The sequence below is a fragment of the Manis pentadactyla genome, chromosome Y (assembly GCF_030020395.1).
Source record: "Manis pentadactyla isolate mManPen7 chromosome Y, mManPen7.hap1, whole genome shotgun sequence".
Lineage (NCBI taxonomy): Eukaryota > Metazoa > Chordata > Mammalia > Pholidota > Manidae > Manis > Manis pentadactyla.
The window spans coordinates 28423460-28442662 of NC_080039.1; the positions used below are offsets into that span (position 1 = coordinate 28423460).

Consider the following 19203-nt stretch of genomic DNA (forward strand, 5'->3'; position numbering starts at 1 on the left):
TCTCCCTATTATGTGCATGAAGTATATTTTTCCTTCCCTTCACTTTCAGTCCAGGCATGTTTTTAGGTCTGAGATGTGTCTTTTGTAGGCAGCATATAGATGGGTGTTGTTTCTTTATTCATTCTTCTATCCTGTCTTTTGATTGATGCATTTAACCTACTTACATTTGAGGTACTTATTGATAGGTATTTAGTTATTGCCATTTTAGTAATTGTTTTCTGGTGGTTTTTGTAATCCACTCTGCTGTTTTCTTCCCATCTTATAATCTTGTTGTTTGATGGTTTTCTTTAGTTATGCTTGGATTTCTTAAAAAAAATATTTTTGCATGTCTGTTATGGGCTTTAGGTCTGTGGTTACTGTAAGAGACATAGATAGTTTCCTATATAGAAAGCAGTCTGTATTAATTTGATCATCACTGTATTTTGAACACAATATAGAAGTCTGCCTTTTTTATTCTATTTCCTCCCCCATAGTTTATGTATAAGACATCATAGTCTACATATGTGTATATCCCTTGACTGATTTGTGTATAGTTGATTTCACTACTTTTGTTTTCTTCATTCTTGCTTAGTAAGTAATTGGTCTACTGCCTTTACTTTGGGTTTATTTTCACTGATGAAGAGGCTTAAAAATTCCCATCTATATTAAGTCTCCTTATCACATCCTTTAAGTCTAGTTTATTGTTGGTGAATTAAGCTTCATTTAAGTGGGAAACTCATAATTTCTCTTTCAATTCTGAGTGGTAACCTTGTTGGGTAGAGAATTTTTGGTTGTAGGGTCTTCCTTTTCGATAGTTTGAATATTTTGTGCCACTCTCTCTGGACTGTAAAAATTCTTCTGGAAAATATACTGAAAGACTTATGGAATTTTCCTTATAGCCAAATGTCTGCCTCTCTCTTGCTACTTCTAAGGTTTTCTTTATCTTTAAACTTTGCCTCCTTAATTAACTCTATGTCTTGGTGTTGTCTTCCTGCGGCCCTTTTGTTAGGTGCTCTATGTTCTTCCAGTACCTGGGTATCTATTTCCTTCACCAGATTGGGGAAGTTTTCAGCTATTATTTCTCAAAGAGACTTTCTACTCCTTTGTCTCACTCTTATATTTCTGGGACCACTATTATGTGAATAGTCTTTCATTTCAAGATGTCTGACAGCTCTCTTAGCATCCTTTCATTATAAAAAATATTTTCCTGGGTTCATTTTTTAATTAAAGTGTCATCAGTACACAATCATCTTGATTTCAAATATACAACACAGTGGTTAAACAGTTACCTATATTATTAAATCCTCACACTGTCTAGTGTGTTTATTATCAGTCAAAATAGTAAGATGTTAAAGAATTATGAATGACCTACTTACATTGGGATTGCAAATTATTATACACCTTATCCCTTCCACCCCACCTCCACACCTGCCCTTTGTAACCACTAGTCCCTTCTTGGTGTCTTTGAGTCTACTGCTATTTTGTTCCTCGTGATTCTCTTTGTTTTTATACTCCACAGATAAGTGAAATCATATATTATTTGTCTTTCTCTGCCTGTATTATTTAAATCAACATAATATCCTCTAGATCCATTCATGTTGCAAAAGGGAGGATTTCTTTTCTCTTCCCTTGTGTATATATACGTCTTCTTTATCCCTTCATCTATTGATGGACACTGGTTTCTTCCATATCGTGTCCATTGCAAATAATGCAGCTATAAACAGAGGGCTACATATGTGTTTTCATTGATTTTTTCTATTGTTTTATTCTTCTCAATTTTATTTATTTCTGTGTTGATCTTTATTATGTCTCTTCTTCTACTGACTTTGAGCTGCATTTGTTCTTCTTTTCCTATTTTCTTTAATTGTGTGTTTAAACTGTTTATTTGGTGTTGTTCTTGTTTTTTGAGATAAACCTGTACTACTATGTACTTTTCTTTTAGTATTGTCTTCAGTACATCCCACAGATTTTGGGCTGTTGAGTTTTTGTTTTCATTTGTCTCCATGTATTTCTTGATCTCAGTTTTAATTTGTTCATTGATTCACTGATTATTTAGGAACATGTTGTTTAGCCTCCATGTGTTTGTGGGCTTTTATGTTTTCTTTGTGTAATTAATTTCTATCCTCATACCATTTTGGTCTGAGAAACTGCTTGATACAATTTCAATCTTTTAAAATTTTTTGAAGGTCTTTTTGCACCCTATTATATGATCTATTCAGGAAAACATTCCATGTACACCTGAAAAAAATGTGTATCCTTCTGCTTTTGGGTGGAATGTTCTGTAGATATCTCTTAAGCCCATCATAACTAATGTATTGTTCAGTGCCTCTATTTCCTTATTTTCTCCTTGATCTATTGTCTTGTTGATCTATTGATGTGATTGATGTGTTAAAGTCTCCTAAAATGAATATGTTGCAGTCTATTTCCCCTTTAATTCTGTTAGTATATGTTTCACATATTTACGTGCTCCTATATTGGGTGCATAGATATTTTATGATTATACCCTCTTCTTGAACTGTCCTTTTATCATTATGTAATGATTTCCTTTGACTCTTATTACTTTCTTTGTTTTGAAATCCATTTTGTCTGATATAAGTAATACTATTCCTTATTTTAATTGCATGAAATAGCTATTTCCATCTCTTCACTTTGTTGTGTGTATGTTTTTGGGTCTGAAATGAGTCTCTTGTAGGAAGCATAAAAATAGACTTTTTAAAAATCCATTTTGACACTCTTTGTCTTTTGATTGGTGCATATAGCCACTTACATTTAATGTAATTACTGATACATATGTCATTTTATTAATTGTTATGTAGTTGTTTTTATAGGTCTTCTCTCTACCTTTTCCTCTCTTATACTCTGGTTATTTCATGAATTTCTTTAGGTTGTGATTGGATTTCTCTTTATTTATTTGTGTATCTATTTTTGGCTATAGTTTTGTGGTTATCAAAAGTTCAAGATAGCTTCCTTATTATATAGCAGTCTATCCTAAACTGCTGATTACTCTTTTTCAAAAACAATCTAATGGTACTTATTTTTCTGTTGTTCTCTTCCACACTTTATGTAGTGGATGTCATAATCTGCATTTTTTGTGTATTCCTTAATTAATTTTTGAACAGTTGAACCAACTTCCTCTCTAGAAATCATTTGTCTTTCTTCCCCTACTTGTTTTCCTGTTCTCTAATTTTGATCTCTTTGATTGTCCATTCTATTGCAGCAATCTACTATTCACTCACTCCATTGTATTTTCATGTCACTTGTTGTATTCTTTAGCCTCAGTGATTTTTTTTCAAATCTTCTCTTTGTTGAAGTTCTCACTGGGATCATCAATTCTTTTCCCCAGGTCTGTAAGCATCTTTACAAATGGCCCTTTGAAATCTTTATCAAGAATATTGGTAATCTGCATTTCATTCAGTCTTTTCTGTTGTCTTCTTTTTTTCTTTTGTTTGTAACATATTCCTCTGTCTCTTTATCCTTTCTGGGTTTCTGTGTTTCTTCCTTTGCATTAGATAAATCAGCTATGTTTCTGGTCAAGAAAGTAATGGCTTTGTGAAGAAGTACTCAGGTGGTACCCAGAAACTCAAGACTCTTTGCTCACCAGGGCCTGGTTTTCCTTTGTGGCAGGGCCACAGTTGCTCTGAGAGTCATAGGCAGGGCCTCCTTTCTGCCTGTCTGCAGTCGGTGACTAACCCCTTTCCACAGAGGCTGATAGCTCACCTCTCTGCCCTTTGCACGCTGTAAGGTGTTTCTCCTGTGGTTTGGTGTAGTTGGGGCTGCCTTCTACCTGCTGGTCAGCAACTGAGGCTGCACAGGGCCAGGTGGGCTGGGCATGGCTGGTGCACAGGGGAGAGCCACTGTAGAGCTGTGCTTCTAGAAAGGGATGAGGGAAGTTTAGGTTTATTGTTCATGGGGCCCCAAGCATTTGGGCTAAGGGAAGGCTGGGAAAACCTGGGAAGTGACATCCCTCCACATTCAAGGCAGAGAAGTTGGAAGGCTGCTGCGCCAAGTAGATCAGGTGGAGAAGTTGCAAAGGAAGTGCCTCCACCTGACTGAGAAGCGAGTGAGGGAGTTTAGATCTGGTTCCCACCACCATCCCACCAGTTGGGCTGAAGGAGGATTGGGAAAGGTGGGAATGTGTCCTCCCTTTACCTTCCAGGCAGTAAAGTGTGACCACTGATGGCTGAGCAAGGTGAGAATGCAGGAAAGTGTGCCTTGGGGCTGAGCCACCACGGAGAGAGAGAGAGAGAGATGGAGCATTTGGAGCTGACTCCCATGAATGCCTGACAAGTTAGGTTAAGGGAAGGCCGAGAAAACATAATCCATGTGCCTTTCTTCTTCCAGCGAGTGCACCTACTGAACCCCATTGCTCTGGCACACTTCCTGCTTCTGGTAAATCTTACAAAGTGCTGCTTCTGTGTTGGGTCTCAGAGGGACTGATGGAGTGTGTCTGTCCTCCACAAGTTGAAAGGAGTCTCAGCCTCCCAGACTGCTCCAACTCTCCCTGGTATCCAGCCCCATTAATTACCAAAGACCCATGCAATGTGGAGTCATATTCCCAGAGATCTCCAGTGCCAGGAGTGCAGGACTCCAGAGTGCTTATCCCATCCCTATTCCTCTTCCTTGTGAGCTGGGATGGCAAAAATATTTGGTCCAGATTGATTGCAGCTCTGCCACTTTATCTTTCGTCACCAGATGTAGATATCCTTTCTGAAGTCTTCAGGTCATTTTCAAAGATAGTTGCATTTGTGTAGTTGTTTCCTTGATATGTATGTAGAGGTGGTTTCTGCCATCTTTTCTCCAAGTTTCATGAAATGTTCAACTCAATGATCTAAATTTCTACTTTAAGAAGCTAGGAAAAAGAGCAAGATTATCTAATGTGTGTTGGAGGCAGAAAATAATAATGATATGTGCAAAATTGTATAGGAAGAAGCAAAAACTCTAAGATTCATGTCATTGAAACATTAATCGAATTAGCAAGAAATGTGTAAAAATGGAATAAAATATAAGTATGAATATCATCATAAATGTTCAGATGTTAAATGGATAATAAATTACTATAGCAACAGTACACTAACAAATTTGATACTTACATGGAAATATTTCTTGAAAAACAAAACTTAGTAAAACTAATCCAAGAAGAAATAGAAACTAGGAATAGCCTTCCACCTGTATTACTGCATTTGTAATCATATTCTTTAAACAATGAAGGAAATCTCATGCTAGATTATATGGAATTATATGTTAATTATATGGAAAATGTAGTACAGAGACTGTGCTAACCTATGACTTTAGAAACAATAATAGGAGGGCACTATACTGTTCTCATTATGCAATTTCAAAATAATCCTGATACCAAAAATAAAAAGTAGTATTCTTAGAACAGATTTTATTACTACTATCCCCAATGAACATAGGAACAACAATCCTCAATAATATTTTGACACCTGAAAGCAGCAATACATGAATTAAATGTTGGATCAATATTCAAAATCAATGGACTGAAAAATATATATTATTATCTCAATATGTGACAAAATCCAACAACCAAAATTCAAATAATAATAACTAGGAATGGAAGGAAAATTTATCATCCTATTAAAAGCACCTACTTAACATGTAATTGTAAAAGAAAAATGCTTTCCACCAAAATTCAGGAACAAGGGAAGAATGTCAAGATCTAAACATTACTTTTCCACGTTTTTGGATGCTTAATGGAAAAAAAGGCCTAAAGGTCAGAAAGGGAAAAGCAAAATGGTTGGAATTTTCAAGTGTTATTTTACACACAGAGTGCAAAACAATCTGCAAAATTATCTTCTAGATTTAGGACAAAAACATGGCAAGACAGCAGTAGTATAGGAGTCAATATTTTAAAAATAAAGTGTATTTTTATGTCCAAATAAATAATTGGAACATTAAATGGAATACTACAGGAGCATGAAAAATATTTACGAACCAACATGAAAAACATGCAAGAATTTTACATTAAAACATTTGAAGCATTTCTAAGAGGCCACTAAGACTAAAATATCAAAACATACATGTTATATACATGGATTAGAAGGACAGTGTCATTAGGATGTCAATTATACCCCAAAATTGTCAACCAAATTCAATACTAGCCAGTCAAATCCTGCATGGCCTTCTTAGTGTTTAGTTTTGTTCCATTTACCAATGTCTGTCTTTATAGTAATACCATGTAGTTTTAATTCATGTAGGATTGTGATGTGTTTTGAAACCAGGAAGTGTGATGCCTTTGAGTCATGTTCTTTATCAAGACCATTGGGTATTCAGGCTCTTTTGTGGTCCTATGTTAATTTTAGATTTTTTAAAATAGTTCTGTAAATAATGCCACTATGATTATGATGATTTACATTGAGTATTTAGACCACTTTTAATAATGTGAACATTTTAACAGTATCTTTCAACCATGAATACAGAATGTCTTTCCATTTATTTTTCAAGTTTAGTATCTTTCCTCAGTATTTTGTAGTTTTCAAAGTATGTATCTTTTGTTCTTTTATTAGGTTTATTCCTTAGTTCTGTATTTTTATGCTATTGAAAATGAGATAAAGTTCCTAATTTTATTTTCAGATAATTCATGTTAGTTTATAGAAACACAAGTGAATTTTATATTTTATGTTTGTATGTTGTAACTGAAATATGTTATTATTTCTAATAGTTAACTACATTTAAATACAGTATTTAGGGTTTTCTTTATTTACCATCAAGAAAATATCACTACTTTTCTAATTGTGATGCCTTCTATTCCCTATTTTTGTCTAATTGAACTGAGTCTGATTCACAGTACTCTGTTGTTTGGAAGTAGCAAAATTGCTTTGTTCCTGATTCTAGAGGTAAAATTTTATGGCTCTTCCAGTTTCCTAGTTTTTATTATTTATTATGGCATTAGTTTGCTTAGCCTGTTTAACATCAGCTACTATAATTATTGCCTTCCCTATAGGTGTAAAAGTAATTTGTTGATTAGTAACTGCATGATGGAAATGTAAAATGATCTCCAGCCATATTATGAGCTCTAGACTTTATCTTCTTATTTACATTAGGGGGCCTAACTGGTATTGTATTAGCTAACTCACCATTAGATATTGTTCTTCACAGTGCTTATTATGTAGTAGCCCACTTCCACTATGTACTCTGTATAAGTGCAGTTTTTGCTATTATAGGAGGTTTTCTACAATGATTTCCTTTATTTTCAGGATATACCCTTCATCTTACATGAGCAAAAATCCACCTTACAATTATATTTGTAGGTGTTAATATATTTTTTTCCCTGAACATTTCCTCAGGCTTTCAGAAATACCACAACATTATTCCGACTATCCAGATGCCTATACCACATAAAACACTGTATCATCTATAGGGTCATTTATCTCACTGACTGCTGTTATAATTTTCATAACCTGAGAATCTTTCACTTCTAAGTGAGAAGTGCACATACTGGAGCTAACTAATACTAATCTTGAATGATTGCATGGCTGCCTGCCGCCTTACCACACATTTGAAGAACCTGCCTTTGTAAATTTGAATAAACAAGAAAGGGAGGAATTGAACCCCCCTAAATTTGTTTCAAGCCAGTATCATAACCTCTCTGTCTATCTCAATTACTGAAGTATGAGTAAAATTTACATAACTTTGTCAAAGTTAAATTACAGGCTTAAGCCCTTTATGCTTCTCTAGCATACCCCTTTCAGTTAGGCTCCCAAGATGTTACATTCCCTATTATGGAAGAGTTACTTCATTTTCATAATCATACACTGACAGTTGTTTTCTTAATTCTTCCTTATTTCACTTATACTAACAACAAAACTGACACATCCCTAATTTCAAGCTCTACTATAAAGCCATAGTAATCAAGACAATTTGGTACTGGCACAAGAACAGAGCCACAGACCAGTGGAACAGACTAGAGACTCCAGACATTAAACCAAACATATATGGTCAATTAATATTTGATAAAGGAGCCATGGACATACAATGGGAAATGACAGTCTCTTCAACAGATGGTGCTGGCAAAACTGGACAGCTACATGTAGGAGAATGAAACTGGACCATTGTCTAACCAATATATAAAAGTAAATTCAAAATGGATCAAACACCTGAATGTAAGCCATGAAATCATTAAACACATGGAAAAAAACATAGGCAAAAACCTCTTAGACATAAACATGAGCGACCTCTTCTTGAACATATATCCCCGGGCAAGGAAAACAACAGCACAAATGAACAGGTGGGACTATATTAAGCTGAAAAGCTCCTGTACAGCAAAAGACACCATCAATAGAACAAAAAGGAACCCTACAGTATGGGAGAATATATTTGTCAATGACAGATCCAATAAAGGCTTGATGTCCAAAATATATAAAGAGCTCACATGCCTCAACAAACAAAAATCAAACAATCCAATTAAAAAATGCGCAGAGGAACTGAATGGACAGTTCTCCAAAAAAGAAATACAGATGGCCAACAGACACATGAAAAGATGCTCCACATCACTAATTATCAGATAAATGCAAATTAAAACTACAATGAGGTATCACCTCACACCAGTAAGGATGGCTGCCATCCAAAAGACAAACAACAAGAAATGTTGGCAAGACTGTGGAGAAAGGGGAACCCTCCTACACTGCTGGTGGGAATGTAAACTAGTTCAACCATTGTGGAAAGCAGTATGGAGGTACATCAAAATGCTCAAAACAGACCTACCATTTGATCCAGGAATTGCACTCCTAGGAATTTACCCTGAGAATGCAGCAGTCAAGTATGAGAAAGATCAGTGCACCCCTATGTTTATCGCAGCACTATTTACAATAGCCAAGAATTGGAACCAACCTAATTGTCCATCAGTAAATGAATGGATAAAGAAGATGTGGTACATATACACAATGGAATACTACTTAGCCATAAGAAGAGGGCAAATCCTACCATTTGCAGCCACATGGATGGAGCTGGAGGGTATTATGCTCAGTGAAATAAGCTAAATGAAATACCAAATGATTTCACTCATATGTGGAGTATAAGAACAAAGTAAAAACTGAAGGAACAAAACAGCAGGGGAATCACAGAACCCAAGAATGGACCAACAGGTACCAAAGGGAAAGGGACTGGGGAGGGTGGGTGGGTAGGGAGGGATAAGGGGGGAAGGAAGAAGGGGGTATTAAGATCAGCATTCATGGGGTTTGGGAGAAAGGGGAGGGCTGTACAACACAGAGAAGACAATAAGTAGTGATTCTACAACATTTACCTATGCTGATGGACAGTGACTGTAAAGGGGTTTATAGGGGGGAACCTGGTATAGGGTAGAGCCTAGTAAACATAATATTATTCATGTAAGTGTAGATTAAATATAACAAAAAAAAAGAAAGAAAGAAAAGGGGGATTACTCATGATAGGATAAAACTAACTGTAAATCAAAGATTAATGCATGCTTTAAATATCCTTAATTTTGATCACTTAAAGGGTATCAGATGATCAGCTGTGGAGGTACACTTTTCTGATAATACTCCTTTCTCTTAAAAAAAAGGCAGTTCCTGTGTGGTGACCTTCAATGAGTTCTACACAATGGTATAAAGGGCAGATCAAAGTGTGGGAAAAGGGTCTGTTTGTGTTTATACAGATAATCAAAGCCTAATTTGCCTACCCAGAAAATGAACTAAGATACGATATGAAGAAGAACTTCCAACATCAGCACTATCTGGAAGACTCATGCCAGAAGATGATCATTAAAAAACATCAACAAAGATCCAGGCGGTGCTGCAGTTGTAGCTGCATTCATCCCACCGGTTCCTGGACTTGCCATCTGAATGAAGAAGGAGATACCTAAGCTGGCCTGTGCATACAGTAAAACAGCAAATTTGACTGGATCTACACTGTTGGAACTCAACCAAGAATTAGGAGAAGTGCAAGTTGTAGAGCTCCAAAATCTTACAACTACAGACTATCTACTGCTAAAATAACATATGGGATGTGAACAGCTACCAGGAATAGGCTGTTTTAATTTGTCTGATTTCTCTCAGACTGTTCAAGTACAGTTGGACAATATCCATCATATCATAGACAAATTGTCACAATTGCCTAGGGTGCCTAACTGGTTATCTTGGCCTCACTGGAGATGGCTGGTAATTATAGATCTGCTTTGGTTATGGAACTGTATTCCTATTATGTTAATGTGTGTGCACAATTTAAGTAGTAGCTTAAAACCTATACATGCTGAAGTTACTACACAAGAAGATATGTCAAAGAAATAATCAATCTTCCCAGGTTTTCTTCCGCCTGCTACTTCTATAGCTTTTCTTCTTCCTTCCTAATTACAGCCCTTAAATAGAACTCGTGCCTCATATCAAAATTACCGAGTATCATAATTCTTCCAAGTGGTAAAGATACCTCAGGACAAATGCTGGCCATAGAAGCTACAGGGCATAAATCTGCAAAGAAGTAAAAAGCTAACCATTTCAAACACTAAGGCTTCTCTCTCACTTACCAACTCTACATTTCCCTGTTTGGCCCCTGAAGATGACTGGTTAGCCAGATACGGGTAAGATTCCTCAAGGGAGGAACAACCTAAGACAGGTACAGTCGCAGGGGGGTCATCAGGTGAGAAATTGGGGATCAACAGAGGTGAGGCTTAGAACCTCACCCCCCCATTCTGAGAGAAATCTTCTGCATACATGGATGTTTTATTGCCCTTGTCTAGCTTGGATTAACACATAGTCTACAGGCACACACCTGATCATCTACATTTGCTCTCTTACAACACTAAACTAAGTTTTCTACCTTTATCTTACATCTACCTACCACTTCAGCATTTTATTAAAAAATAATAATAATAATAATAAAGGGAGAAATGTGGGATCCACATATAAATCAAGTATAAAAATCAGATGAATATTCATATTAGACCTGATTGTTTATAGTTCATAATGCGTGACCAAAACTGAAAGTTTCTGTGATGACTGCCCTTGTACTGTTCACCATGTAAGAACTTGTTCATTATACTTCAGAAGATTGAAGACTGTTGAGAATTAGGCTTGGGGTTGATTAATGATTGTGCATAGAGTACCCTATACAGAATTTTATTGTTGTTAACAACCATTTGACCAATAAATATAAGATATGCCCTCTTTCAAAAATAAAAAACTAACACATACAAGGAAAATAGATTCCAAGAGGTAGGAACTATTTGAACAGTCCTGTCTACAATTATTCTTTTTTTTTTGTAGATAATTATTTTTTATTGAAGGGTAGTTGATGCACAGTATTACATTACATTAGTTTCAGGTGTACAACACAGTGATAAAACATTTATATACATAATTCCAGATACCAGCTATCACCCTACCAAGCTGATACAATATCTTGACTTTATTCCTTATGCTATACATTACATCCTGGTTACTTATTCATTTTAACATTGGAAGTCTGTCCTTTTTTTTTTTTTTTTTTTTTTTTTGTGCGGGCATCTCTCATATTTATTGATCAAATGGTTGTTAACGACAATAAAACTCTGTATAGGGGAGTCAATGCTCAATGCACAATCATTAATCCACCCCAAGCCTAATTTTCATCAGTCTCCAATCCTCTGAGGTATAGCAAACAAATTCTTACATGGAGAACAAATTCTTACATGATGAATAAGTTACATAGTGAACAGTACAAGGGCCGTCATCACAGATACTTTCGGTTTTTTCTCATGTATTATGAATTATAAACAGTCAGTTCAAATATGAATACTCATTTGGTTTTTATACTTGATTTATATGTGGATAACACATTTCTCTCTTTATTATTACTATTTTTAATAAAATGCTGAAGTGGTAGGTAGATACAAGATAAAGGTAGAAAACATAGTTTAGTGTTGTAAGAGAGCAAATGTAGATGATCAGGTGTGTGCCTGTAGACTATGTGTTAATCCAAGCTAGACAAGGGCAATAAAACATCCATGTATGCAGAAGATTTCTCTCAGAATGGGGGGGTGAGGTTCTAAGCCACACCTCTGTTGATCCCCAATTTCTCACCTGATGACCCCCCTGCGACTGTACCTGTCTTAGGTTGTTCCTCCCTTGAGGAATCTTACCCGTATCTGGCTAACCAGTCATCTTCAGGGGCCAAACAGGGAAATGTAGAGTTGGTAAGTGAGAGAGAAGTCTTAGTGTTTGAAATGGTTAGCTTTTTACTTCTTTGCAGATTTATGCCCTGTAGCTTCTATGGCCAGCATTTGTCCTGAGGTATCTTTACCACTTGGAAGAATTATGATACTCGGTAATTTTGATATGAGGCACGAGTTCTATTTAAGGGCTGTAATTAGGAAGGAAGAAGAAAAGCTATAGAAGTAGCAGGCGGAAGAAAACCTGGGAAGATTGATTATTTCTTTGACATATCTTCTTGTGTAGTAACTTCAGCATGTATAGGTTTTAAGCTACTACTTAAATTGTGCACACACATTAACATAATAGGAGTATAGGTACATAACCAAAGCATATCTGTAATTACCAGCCATCTCCAGTGAAACCAAGAAAAGCAGTTAGGCACCTTAGGCATTTGTGAAAACTTATCTATGATATGGTGGATATTGTCCAACTGAACTTGAACAGCCTGAGAGAAATCAGACAAATTAAAACAGCCTATTCCTGGTAGCTGTTCACATCCCATATGTTATTTTAGCAGTAGATAGTCTGTAGTTGTAAGATTTTGGAGCGCTACAATTTGCACTTCTCCAAATTCTTGGTTGAGTTCCAACAGTATAGATCCAGTCAAATTTGTTGTTTTACTGTATGCACAGGCCAGCTTAGATATCTCCTTCATTCCCATGGCAAGTCCAGGAGATGGTGGGATGAGTGCATCTAAAGCTGTAGCAGTGCGTGTATCTTTGTTGGGGTTTTGTGATGATCGTATTCTGGCACGAGTCTTCCAGAGAGTGCTGCTGCTGGAAGTACTTTTTCATATCATATCTTAGTTCATTTTCAGGGTAGCCCAATTAGGATTTGATCCTCTGTATAAACACAAACAGACCCTGTGACTACAATTTTATATGCCCTTTATACCCTTGTGTAGAACTCATTGGAGTTTACCACACAGGAACTGACCTTTTTTGTTAAATTTTGTTTTGTTTTTGGTATCACTAATCTACACTTACATGACAAATATTATGTTTAGTAGGCTCTCTCCTATACCAGGTCTCCCCTATAAACCCCTTTACAGTCACTGTCCATCAGCATAGCAAAATGTTGTAGAATCACTACTTGCCTTCTCTGTGTTGTACAGCCCTCCTTTTTTTTCATACCCCCCATGCATGCTAATCTTAATACCCCCTTACTTCTCCCCACCCCTTATCCCTCCCTACACACCCATCCTCCCCAGTCCCTTTCCCTTTGGTACCTGTTAGTCCATTCTTGAGTTATGTGATTCTGCTGCTGTTTTGTTCCTTCAGTTTTTCCTTTGTTCTTATATTCCACAGATAAGTGAGAACATTTGGTATTTCTCATCCTCCACTTGGCTTGTTTCACTGAGCATAATACCTTCCAGCTCCATCCATGTTGCTGCAAATGGTTCGATTTGCCCTTTACTTATGGCTGAGTAGTATTCCATTGTGTATATGTACCACATCTTCTTTATCCATTCATCTATCAATGGACATTTAGGTTGCTTCTAATTCTAGGCTATTGTAAATAGTGCTGCAATAAACATAGGATAGGGGTGCACTGATCTTTCTCATACTTGATTGATGCATTCTTAGTGTAAATTCCTAGGAGTGCAATTCCTGGGTCAAATGGTAAGTCTGTTCCTAGCATTTTGATGTACATCCATACTGCTTTCCACAATGGTTGAACTAGTTTACATTCCCACCAGCAGTGTAGGAGGGTTCCCCTTTCTCCACAGCCTCGCCAACATTTGTTGTTGTTTGCCTTTTGGATGGCAGCCATCCTTACTGGTGTGAGGTGATACCTCATTGTAGTTTTAATTTGCATTTCTCTGATAAATAGCGATGTGGAGCATCTTTTCATGTGTCTGTTGGCCATCTGTATTTCTTTTTAGGCGAACTGTCTGTTCAGTTCCTCTGCCCATTTTTTAATTGGGTTATTTTTTTTTGTGTGTGTTGAGGCGTGTGAGGTCTTTATATATTCTGGACGTCAAGCCTTTATCAAATGTGTCATTTTCAAATATATCCTCCCATACTGTAGGGATCCTTTTTGTTGTATTGATGGTGACTTTTGCTGTACAGAAGCTTTTCAGCTTAATATAGTCCCACTTACTCATTTTTGCTGTTGTTTTCCTTGCCTGGGGAGATATGGTCAAGAAGAGGTCACTCATGTTTATGTCTAAGAGGTTTTTGCCTTTGTTTTCTTCCAAGAGTTTAATGGTTTCATGACTTACATTCAGGTCTTTGATCCATTTTGAGATTACTTTTGTTTATGGGATTAGACAATGGTCCAGTTTCATTCTCCTACATGTAGCTGTCCAGTTTTGCCAGCACCATCTGTTGAAGAGACTGTCATTTCGCCATTGTGTGTCCATGGTTCCTTTATCAAATATTAATTTACCATATATGTCTGGGTTAATGTCTGGATTCTCTAGTCTGTTCCATTGGTCTGTGGCTCTGCTCTTGGGCCAGTACCAAATTGTCTTGTTTACTATGGCCTTATAGTAGAGCTTGAAGTTGGGGAGTGAGATCCCCCCTACTTTATTCTTCTTTCTCAGGATTGCCTTGGCTGTTCGGGGTCTTTGGTGTTTCCATATGAATTTTTGAATTATTTGTTCCAGTTCATTGAAGAATGATGTTTGTAGTTTCATAGGGATTGCATCAAATTTGTATATTGCTTTGGGCAGGATGGCCATTTTGACGATATTAATTCTTCCTAGCCACGAACATGGGATAAGTTTCCATCTGTTATTGTCCCCTTTAATTTCTATTAAGAGTGACTTGTAGTTCACAGAGTATAAGTCTTTCACTTCCTTGGTTAGGTTAATTCCTAGGTATTTTATTTTTTTTTGATGCAATTGTGAATGGAGTTGTTTTCCTGATTTCTCTTTCTGTTGGTTCATTGTTAGTATATAGGAAATCCACAGATTTCTGTGTGTTGATTTTGTATCCTGCAACTTTGCAGTATTCCGATATCAGTCTAGTAGTTTTGGGGTGGAGTCTTTAGGGTTTTTTATGTACAGTATCATTTCATCTGCAAATAGTGACAGTTTAACTTCTTCTTTAGCAATCTGGATTCCTTGTATTTCTTTGCTTTGTCTGATTGCCATGGCTAGGACCTCCAGTACTATGTTAAATAACAGTGGAGAGAGTGAGCATCCCTGTCTAGTTCGCGATCTCAGAGGAAATGATTTCAGCTTCTCGCTGTTCAAAAAAATGTTGGCTCTGGTTTATCATAAATTGCCTTTATTATGTTGAAGTACTTGCCCTCTATTCTCATTTTGCTGAGAGTTTTTATCATGAATGGATTTCAAACTTTGTCAAATGCTTTTTCAGCATCTATGGAGATGATCATATGGTTTTTGTCTTTCTTTCTGTTGATGTGGTGGATGATGTTGATGGACTTTCGAATGTCGTACCATCCTTGCATCCCTGGGATGAATCCCACTTGGTCATGGTGTATGATCCTTCTGATGTATTTTTTAATTCAGTTTGCTAATATTTTGTTGAGTATTTTTGCATCTATGTTCATCAGGGATATTGGTCTGTAGTTTTCTTTTTTGGTGGGGTCTTTGCCTGGTTTTTGGTATTTGGGTGATGTTAGCTTCATAGAATGAGTTTGGGAGTATCCCCTCCTCCTCTAGTTTTTGGAAAACTTTAAGGAGAATGGGTATTATGTCTTCCCTGTATGCCTGGTAAAATTCTGAGGTAAATCCATCTTGCCCGGGGTTTTGTTCTTTGGTAGTTTTTTGATTACCTCTTGAATTTCATTGCTGGTAATTGGTCTGTTTACATTTTCTGTATCTTTCTGGGTCATTCTTGGAAGGTTGTATTTTTCTAGGAAGTTGTCCATTTCTCCTAGGTTTCCCAGCTTGTTAGCATTTGGTTTTCATAGTATTCTCTAATAATTCTTTGTAGTTCTGTTGGGTCCGTCGTGATTTTTCCTTTCTCATTTCTGATACTGTTGATTTGTGTTGACTCTCTTTTCTTCTTAATAAGTCTGGCTAGAGGCTTATCTATTTTGTTTATTTTCTCGAAGAACCAGCTCTTGGTTTCATTGATTGATTTTTGCTATTATTTTATTCTTCTCAGTTTCATTTATTTCTTCTCTGATCTTTATTATGTCCCTCCTTCTGATTACCTTAGACCTCATCTGTTCTTCTTTTTCCAATTTCGATAATTGTGACATTAGACCATTCATTTGGGATTGCTATTCCTTTTTAAAATATGCATGGATTGCTATATACTTTCCTCTTAAGACTGCTTTGGCTTTGTCCCAGAGAAGTTGGGGCTTAGTGTTGTTGTTGTCATTTGTTTCCATATATTGCTGGATCTCCCTTTTGATTTGGTCATTGATCCATTAATTATTTAGGAGCGTGTTGTTAAGCCTCCATGTGTTTGTGAGCCTTTTTGCCTACTTTGTACAGTTTCTTTCTAGTTTTATGCCTTTGTGGTCTGAAAAGTTGTTTGGTAGGATTTCAATCTTTTTTAATTTCCTGAGGCTCTTTTTGTGTCCTAGTATGTGGTGTATTCTGAAGAATGGTCCATGTGTACTTGAGAATAATGCATATCCTGTTGCTTTTGGATGTAGAGTTCTTTAGATGTCTATTAGGTCCATTTGCTCTGGTGTGTTTTTCAGTGCTTCCATGTCCTTATTTATTTTCTGCCCGGTGGATCTATTCTTTCGGGTGAGTGGTGTGTTGAAGTCTCCTAGAATGAATGCATTGCAGTCTATATCCCCCTTTAGTTCTGTTAGTATTTGTTTCACATATGCTGGTGCTCCTGTGTTGGGTCATATATATTTAGAATGGTTGTATCCTCTTGTTGGACTCAGCTCTTTATCATTATGTATTGTCCTTCTTTATCTTTTGTTACTTTCTTTGTTTTGAAGTCAATTTTTTTCTGATATTAGTACTGCAAACCCTGCTTTCTTCTCGCTGTTGTTTGCTTGAAATATGTTTTTCCATCCCTTGACTTTTAGTCTGTACATGTCTTTGGGTTTGAGGTGAGTTTCTTGTAAGCAGCATATAGATGGTTCCTGCTTTTTTATCCATTCTATTACTCTGTGTCTTTTGATTGGTGCATTCAGCCCGTTAACATTTAGGGTGTCTATTGAAAGATATGTACTTATTGCCATTGCAGGCTTTAAATTCGTGGTTACCTAAGGTTCAAGGTTAGCCTCTTTAGTATCTTACTGCCTAACTTAGCTCGCTTATTGAGCTGTTATATACACTGTCTGGAGATTCTTTTCTTCTCTCCCTTCTTGTTCCTCCTCCTCGATTCTTCATATGTTGGGTGTTCTGTGCTGTGCTCTTTCTAGGAGTGCTCCCATCTAGAGCAGTCCCTGGAAGATGTTCTGTAGAGGTGGTTTGTGGAAAGCAAATTCCCTCAGCTTTTGTTTGTCAGGGAATTGTTTAATCCCACCGTCATATTTGAATGATAGTCGTGCTCGATACAGTATCCTTGGTTCAAGGCCTTTCTGTTTCTTTTAATTAAATATATCATGCCATTCTCTTCTGCCCTGTAGGGTTTCTGTTGAGAAGTCTGATGTTAGCCTGATGGGTTTTCCTTTATAGGTGACATTTTTCTCTCTAGCTGCCTTTAAGACTCTTTCCTTGTCCTTGATCTTTGCCATTTTAATTATTATGTGTCTTGGTGTTGTCCTTCTTGGATCCTTTCTGTTGGGGGTTCTGTGTATTTCCGTGGTCTGTTCGATTATTTCTTCCCCCAGTTTGGGGAAGTTTTCAGCAATTATTTCTTCTAAGATAATTTCCATCTCTTTTCCTCTCTCTTCTTCTTCTGGGACCCCTATAATATGGATATTGTTCCTTTTGGATTGGTCACACAGTTCTCTTAATATTGTTTCACTCCTGGAGATCCTTTTGTCTCTCTGTCTGTCAGCTTCTATGCGTTCCTGTTCTCTGATTTCAATTCCATCAATGGCCTCTTGCATTCTATCCATTCTGCTTATAAACCCTTCCAGAGTTTGTTTCATTTCTGCGATCTCCTTTCTGGCATCTGTGATCTCCCTCCGGACTTCATCCCATTTCTCTTGCGTATTTCTCTGCATCTCTGTCAGCATGTTTATGATTCTTATTTTGAATTCTTTGTCAGGAAGACTGGTTAGGTCTGTCTCCTTCTCTGGTGTTGTCTCTGTGATCTTTGTCTGCCTGTAGCTTTTCCTTTTCATGGTGATAGGAATAGTCTGCAGAACTGGGACGAGTGACGGCTGGAAGGACTTCCTTTCTTGTTGGTTTGTGGCCCTCCTCTCCTGGGAGAACAGCGCCCTCTCGTGGCTTGTGCTGGGCAGCTGCACGCAGACAGGGTTCGTGCTTCCTGCCCGGTTGCTATGGAGTTTATCTCCGCTGTTGCTGTGGGCGTGGCCTGGCTCGGGCAGCTGCTCCAAAGTGGTGGAGTCGCGTTGGAGGGGGAGCGGCCTGGAGGCTATTTATCTCCGTAAGGGGCCTCCCTGCTCCCTGCAGCCCAGGGGTTAGGGTGCCCAGAGATCCCGGATTCCCTACCTCTGGATTAAGTGGCCCGCCCTGCCCCGTTAAGACTTCCAGAGAGCACCTGCCAAAAGAAAACGACCACCAAAAAAAAAAAAAAAAAAATTTTTAAATTAAAAAAAAAAATGGTCGCCCGCTTTTCTTATGTCCTCTGTCGCCCAGCCTCCAGTGCCTGCTCACTGTTCTTGCTGCCCTGTTTTCCCAGTATCCAGGGCCCTGCACTCTGGCCCGGATGGCTGGGGCTGGGTGTTCGGCAGTCCTGGGCTCCGTCTTCCTCCCGCTCTGCCTGCTCTTTTCCCGCCGGGAGCTGGGGGGAGGGGCGCTCGCCTCCCGCGGGGCCGGGGCTTGTATCTTACCCCCTTCGCGAGGCGCTGGGTTCTCGCAGGTGCGGATGTGGTCTGGATATTGTCCTGTGTCCTCTGGTCTTTATTCTAGGAAGGGTTGTCTTTGTTATATTTTCATAGATATATGTGGTTTTGGGAGGAGATTTCCGCTGCTCTACTCACGCCGCCATCTTCCACCCCTCTCCCAAGTGAGCTTTAAGAAATAAATGACTTCCTCCCGACC

General features: G+C 37.7%; 1 pseudogene; it reads left to right on the forward strand.

Moving 5' to 3' along the window:
• Positions 1-6879: 6879 nt before the first annotated feature.
• On the forward strand, positions 6880-7605 carry LOC130682110 (cytochrome c oxidase subunit 1-like; annotated as a pseudogene).
• The last annotated feature ends 11598 nt before the right edge of the window (positions 7606-19203 follow it).